Source organism: Neovison vison, chromosome 7 (genome assembly GCF_020171115.1).
Source record: "Neovison vison isolate M4711 chromosome 7, ASM_NN_V1, whole genome shotgun sequence".
Taxonomy (NCBI): Eukaryota; Metazoa; Chordata; class Mammalia; order Carnivora; family Mustelidae; genus Neogale; species Neogale vison.
The window spans coordinates 193,424,492-193,431,574 of NC_058097.1; the positions used below are offsets into that span (position 1 = coordinate 193,424,492).

Below are 7,083 nucleotides of genomic sequence, written 5' to 3' on the forward strand. Positions count from 1 at the left end.
CATAGGATATCAAGTATGTTCACTTGAAATGAAGTTTATTGAATTAATTATTATATATTTGAAAGGCAGACGCTCATCTAGTATAAAGTTACATTAATTACCATGGTTATATAAATTTTATGATATCATATTCTACATAAAATATCCAATTGTCAGTGATGTCATCTCCAATTTTAACAATACCTCCTGGTGAAATCATATTCAACTGAAGCGTTTTAAAATAATAACCTATCATCTCAAACCAATACCTATTCTAGGTGCAAGAAGAGACCATTACAGTTCTTTTAAAATCATACTCGAAAGAGTGACTTGTGAGGTATTGAGAAGCCATGAACAAATATTCCCAGTCATAAAATAAACTACTGAATTTGACATTGGGTGAAAGGGAAAGAATGGATGCTATTGTCAACACATCTTGTCATCTCAGGTCTCAGAGACCCAGAGAGTCTGGTGTACAATATGCTTCCTTTTTCTTGGTGCTATTACTCCCGTCTCAATTCTGTATTCTTCGTCTATTTATTGAAAAGAGAAATAAAAAATTTTCTCAGAATGATTTGAAAGTCAATTTACACTTCTATGTGAACTATGAGTCTTCATCCTGCATTTGAAGTTTCTGTTTTATTTAGTTAAAATTGTTCTACTGACTGCTTTGCTCATGGCCTCCTTCACATCTTTGTTCCTGAGACTGTAGATCATGGGATTCGACATAGGAATTACTGTGGTGTAAAACACAGCCACAATCTTGTCCTGTTCCACAGACTCTTCCGTTGGACTTCTGAGATATGTGAAGAATAGGGTTCCATAAAATATAGTGACAGCTGTCAAGTGGGAACCACATGTGGAGAAGCTTTCTTTCTTCCTTCTGTGGAGCACATCCTTAAGATGGCAATGAGAATAAATATGTAGGAGATGACAATGACTAGCAAGGAATAAGAGAAGCTGAGACCTGCCAAGGTGCACTTGGTATATTCTTTGATGAAGGTTCCTATACAGGCCATTTTGATGAGGGCTGGGTCTGCACAGTAGAAGTGGTTGATCTCAATGCTCCCACAGAAGTACAAACCATGGGTCCACAGTGTTGAGATCTAACTAATGAAGAAGCCATATAGATAAGGAAAAGAGATCAGTCGAATACAGATGGTTCTTGACATCTGGCTGCTATAGAGCAGAGTGTTGACAGTCACCATGCATCTGTCAAAGGCCATCACGGCAAGGATGAACAGCCCTAAGTGGACAAAAGCAATGAAGAAAAAGCACCACACTATACAGCCTAGATAGGAAATAGTTTTGATCTCAGCTACTAGATTTTCTAACATCTTTGACGTGACATTAGAGGATAACCACACATCTGCAAAAGATAAGTGACTGAGAAAAAAGTACATAGGGCTGTTGACCTGAGGACCGATCCTGATTAGTATGATCATGCCAATGTTCCCAATTAGTGTGATAATGTAGACCAGTAAGAACACCGCAAAGAAAAGGAGCTGTAGTTCAGGACGACTGACTAATCCCAAAAGAATAAATTCTGTCACATCAGTAAAATTGAGCATTTTCTTAAATCTGATCCAGGTAAAGATGCACGTTATCTAATAAAATAAGCAGAAATCACAAAATACACCGGCCAAATATAGCTGTGCTTGTTGTATAATATCATTTCTTAACCCATTATCTTTTGATTCCTCTGCTAGTTTTCTTTTTGTTTTGTTTTTTTTTTCTTTTTTCTTTCTCAGGCATCTTTTCTTAGCAGTATCTCTATCTCTTGTGCATGTAATTCTGTATGAGACTTTTTACAGAGAAAATAGGAAAATAGTATAAAATTATAGAAATACACCAACAGAACTTGGGATAGTTATTCTTGTCAATACAAATATTTTAGGAGGGGTGCCTGCATGGTTCAGTCAGTTAAGTGACTGACTCTTGATTTCAGATCAGGGTTGTGAGATCGAGCCCAGCATCAGTCTCCAACTTCATATGGGAGTCTGGTTTGGATTTACTCTCCTTCTCCTACTACCCCTCCCCTCCCTCTCTCTAAAATGAATAAATAAATCTTAAAGAAAATAATACTAGCAGTCATAACAATCTCTGAAATCTTGGTGGTTTTGCACAGTAAAAGTTAATTTCTTATTCATATAGCAGGCTAATGCAGATGTTACTGGGAGACCTTCCTTCCAGTAACTGAATAAGCCCTGGTCAGAATCTTCATCTGGAATGAACTGGCTTAAGATTCTCTCTCTTCCTCCCTTACCTGCTACCCCTCCCTTTCCTCTCGCCCCTCTAAAAAAATAAAACAAATAAAACACCAGAAGGAGAATGTTCTTGTTATTTCCTGAAAGCTCCACATTTTAAAATGTGTGTACACTTTTTATTCACTATATTTATAGAGTTTCGAAGGTCTATAATATAGAGAAATTTACTCAAAGCCACAAAGAAATGTTATTTCATAATCAGAAAGTTCAGCATCCATTTCTGAATCTTCTACATTGAACTGTTTTTCAAAAATGGCTTACTACAACTGTATAAAATAGTTTACTATAAACCAATTGTCCTTATCCAATAAAAGCAAAATCTTTTAAAGCATCACATTGATTTAAGATTTTTAAAATTTTGAAAGTCAACCTAATCGAGAATTTAATCATTGTCAGCATTTGTCCACATTGCAAACAAATCTAATAAGAATAAATTGAAACATCACCTCTTTTTAGAACATCTTCTCCCTTGGATCTGGAAGCATTAACAAATCCTACCACAGCCTCTTTCTTCCTTTCTTTCTGTCTTAGAACTTTAAATAAAATAAGAACAATGAGACACTGAGTGGGGACCTACCATCCTCCTCTATCAATAATGAAGCTTTAAGTAATGACATTTCCAAAACCTACCAAAAAGCTAAGAACATTTTTGAAGGGTTGGAGAAGTTATTTTTAGATTTTGACTATACAAAATTAAGATGGCCAACTGTCTGGATTCTGAATACCATTTAGGACATTCTAATACATTAGTTTAAATATTTTGAGCTCATTTGCCAGCAGTACTATTCTACTTATATTCTATTTATTTATGAAACAATAGATTGCACAACTGATAATTGGTTCTTCATAAAACCCTGTTGTATTTGCCAGCAAAATACAAGTTAGAAAAATATCATAATCAGTATTTTAATATTTATTCATTCATTTGTGTAGTTAATACTTCCCAGAAAAATCACCGGTTCTTCTCTTACCCATAAGAAGCTGTTATGTTCAACGTGTTTCTTGTGTGAAAAGACATCTAACTTTTCTTACCCATTATCATCTGAGATCTGTCCTGCCCCCTTTATTCTCTAGGACTTGTCTCTATCTTAGTGTTCCTGCTATATTTGTGCCTCCCACTGCTTGTCTTCTGCTTGAAATTTATGTGATAGAAATCAGATGGTGATTGGAAAAACAAGAGATGTCGTTCATCATTCCCTAGACTACTGGGAGTGAGTGAGGCAAAAGGAGAGGGATTGCACGATAGGTCCTCTCTGCCAAAATTGTACCTTCGGAGAGTTGTTACCTCCTCTAACATGAATTTTAAAAACAGTGAAAGAGAAGGCATTGCCAACACTACTCCAGATCCTTTTTGCTTTGCAAGGAGATCTACATCATTCACTTTCTTCCAAATTTACGGGAGAAACCTTTTAATGTTCTCTGCCTATTCCATCCAAACACTCTTAAGATACATTTTTTTTACACATTCATTCATTTGCTGGTTGATTAATAAACCATATGTGTAATTTGCAATGAGAACATTTTTAACAACCTCTTTTTCACTTATGGCAAATGTGATCAAAACATAGAAGAAAAAGATAAATACTATTGGCAAGTGAGGAGTGTTATCAATGAGTGAGTCAAGCCATATAAGCTGAGTCTCCAGCTCCAAGAAGGTCTTAAATTTTAGTACATGTTTAATAACAAATTTGGACAGGGGAACAAAATGAGATTCAAACTGTTGACACTAAGGACATCCATCAGTCTGTGGTGGAATATGTGTAGCAGATCAAATGCCATCCAGTCTGCCCAGGAATATCCTGGTTTTGCATCCTGGGGAACACCTCAGTCTTAGGCAAACCGAGATAATTGCTTCCCGTTGGAAATGTCTGGGCCCATAGCAAACCTGCCAGCATCTAACAGACATCTTCAGAGCGCTGTTTTTAACAAGGCAGACAACTATAGAAAAATCTCATGTAGAGTGAAATTGCTCTCCCAGCTTGTCTCCAGGTTCACTCCAAACATCAAGGATGTAGAAGGAAGGGGGCAGAAAAGGAGTAGTGGGTTTTAAACAGTACAGGCTCATTTCTTAAAGTCTTCAGAGCAAGTGTGCTTGTCAGTCATTGTGCTTGAACATATTGCTGGTTTGAGCACAGATGGTAGAACTTCTAGAAGTTCCATTCCATGACTCTGCACATGTCTATGGGGGGGAAAAAGAGGCAAGGAGACAGACACTGAATAAAGTGAGAGAAATGGAAGATGACCCTTTTTACTAAAAGAGAGAATGTCTTTAATAGAGAAAGCAGAAACATAATTATCTATCACATAGTGATAGAGAAATCACTGGTTCTTGGGTGAACGGTGCATATTTCTGCCACTGAATGATTGCAGATCTCAGACTAGGTATCAGGACAAAGGCCCGAACCACAACTCCCATACGTTGCTGCAATAAAGCTTCTAATCCCACTTCCTGATAACCCTTTCCAAGAACATTCTTTCTCTCTGCAGAATTACAAGGACAACCTAGAGGGCCAACACTTCAGTCTGACTCCATAAAAACACACAGACTGTCCTTGTGCATGAACCTGCTGGGCAGGGACCTACTTGTACATGAAGGAAAAATGTTCTCAGAAACATCTCATCTGTCATCACCAAAAGATAAATCAGGAGGACTTGTAAGGGTTGGATATCCCATGATGGGGCTTTCTCACTGGAGAGTGTAGACAGAGACCAGTAGAGGTCATTAAAAAGCTACACATTGCGGGACACCTGGGTGGCTCAGTGGGTTAGGCCACTGCCTTCAGCTCAGGTCATGATCTCAGGGTACTGGAATCGAGTTCCGCGCTGGGCTCTCTGCTCAGTGGGGAGCCTGCTTCCCTCTCTCTCTCTGCCTGCCTCTCCGTCTACTTGTGATTTCTCTCTGTCAAATAAATAAATAAAATCTTTAAAAAAAAAAAAGCTACACATTGCATCAGCTACAATGGGGAACAAATCTCAAGAGCAAAATGACTCTCAGAGGAATTACAATTTTTAAAATAAGCAAAGTACAAGAGCTAAAGAACTTGAAACTTTCTTCCTCTTAAATTGTTTTGTTTGTACCCTGGTGACTCTGTTACATTTGTTTGTGTGTGGCGGGGGTGGATTCTTAGCTTCCCATGTGATAATAATCATGTCAGTAATACATCTGTCACAACATATATTTCAAGAAATCTGTGCTACATGAGTACAATTCCGTGCATTAATAAAGTTCCTTTCATTTTCAGTAGGGAAGAGTTGTAAAAAAAAAAAAAAAAAAAGAGGGGGAGAATAAAGAAGGATTCATGTCATATGATCATATTCACATGTCATTGATGAGCCCCAAATTGGCTTCTTTGTGTAGTTTCTACTTATTTAAAACAGAAAATAAATTAGCAGAATTTAATCTGGGAGACATAGGTTTTAATTTTTATTGCTTTAATTTCAAGAATTGTTTGCAGGTGTGGTGGGTTAATTTTCAGTTCACAACCTCTATATTGTGAGGCATGCGACTTTATTCCTCTAATTGTGATTAATTAATATTTTAAGACTCCATTTTTTAAACTGGAAGACACTCATGTCACTTCAGTCCTGTCCCTACTTTCCATAGAGCTGTACCTGAGTTCTACAAGATGAATGTACTACAAGGCATTGAAAAACAAATTTCCTGACCTTGGCCTCAGGATCTATATGCATTGACATGCATTTACTTACTTATGTATCCACTTACTATGGAACTGAGATACAGTACAAAAAATAAATAAAAGTAAATAAAAAAGCACCTGGTATCATGGAGATAATCTTCCATTAATATATTCTCATCCTTATCTGATGAGTTTTCCATATTTTAGAACTCAACTACTGGGACACCTAGCTGGTCAGTCAATTAAGCAGCCAACTCTTGATTTCAGCTCAGGTGGTGATCTCAGGGTCCTGTGATTGAGCCCCTCCCCCCACCCCGCCCTTCACTGCCTGTGGGGCTCTTCACCCAGCACTTAGTCTGCTTGAGATTCTCTGCCTCCCTTTACCCCTCCCTTCCACTATCTAAATAAGTAAATAACTAAATAAAGTCTTAAAAAAAAGATCACTTCAACCTTAATTTTCACCAATTTTATATGCTTTTTTTGGCCTTTAAGAAATTGGGAAGAGTCTGGAGCTACCACACTGTACAGGACCAGGGAAATTCCTAAAAGGCTGAAGTCATACCTCCCTAGACACATGCTGAAATAATTATTAATTGGGGAACTTGTGCCTTCCAATGATTCAACTAGAACAAAGAGTACAGCCTATCCTACTACTTGAATTCTATAAACATGATAGAGTAGATGTTATGACCTCCATCAATTCCCAAATCATATGCAGAAAAAGTGGATGAAGGACATGGATTCCTCTACTTCTTCAAAAAACACAACCTGAAAATTTTAACTTTACCTTTTGTCTCTCTCCTTCCTCCAAGTTAGGATGCTTTTTCTGGATTTTCTAATTAACTCCATTTTCACATTTACTATTTACTTCTGAATTCCTTCTTCCTTGTCTAGTATGTATTTATAAATAATTTATAATTGTATAATATCAACTATCATAACCTGGATAGAATGCTTAACAATGATAACCTAGAAAGAAATATTATTTGGAACATGTATCAGAAAACAAGCTTTCAGCTAAGTTGTAAATTACATAGAGAAATGTGTTCAAGACCCTTGGAGCTAAGTAGCATAAAGTGCATTAATTGTTCCATAAATGGATCTTTGCTGACTCAACACAATGTTCATTTTTAAAAAAGAAAAAACTTGATTAACTAAACTACTACATCCCATTCTGTCTTACCTGAGGCAACATGGGC

General features: G+C 37.0%; 1 pseudogene; it reads right to left on the reverse strand.

Moving 5' to 3' along the window:
- Positions 1–618: 618 nt before the first annotated feature.
- On the reverse strand, positions 619–1,550 carry LOC122914452 (annotated as a pseudogene).
- Positions 1,551–7,083: the final 5,533 nt, after the last annotated feature.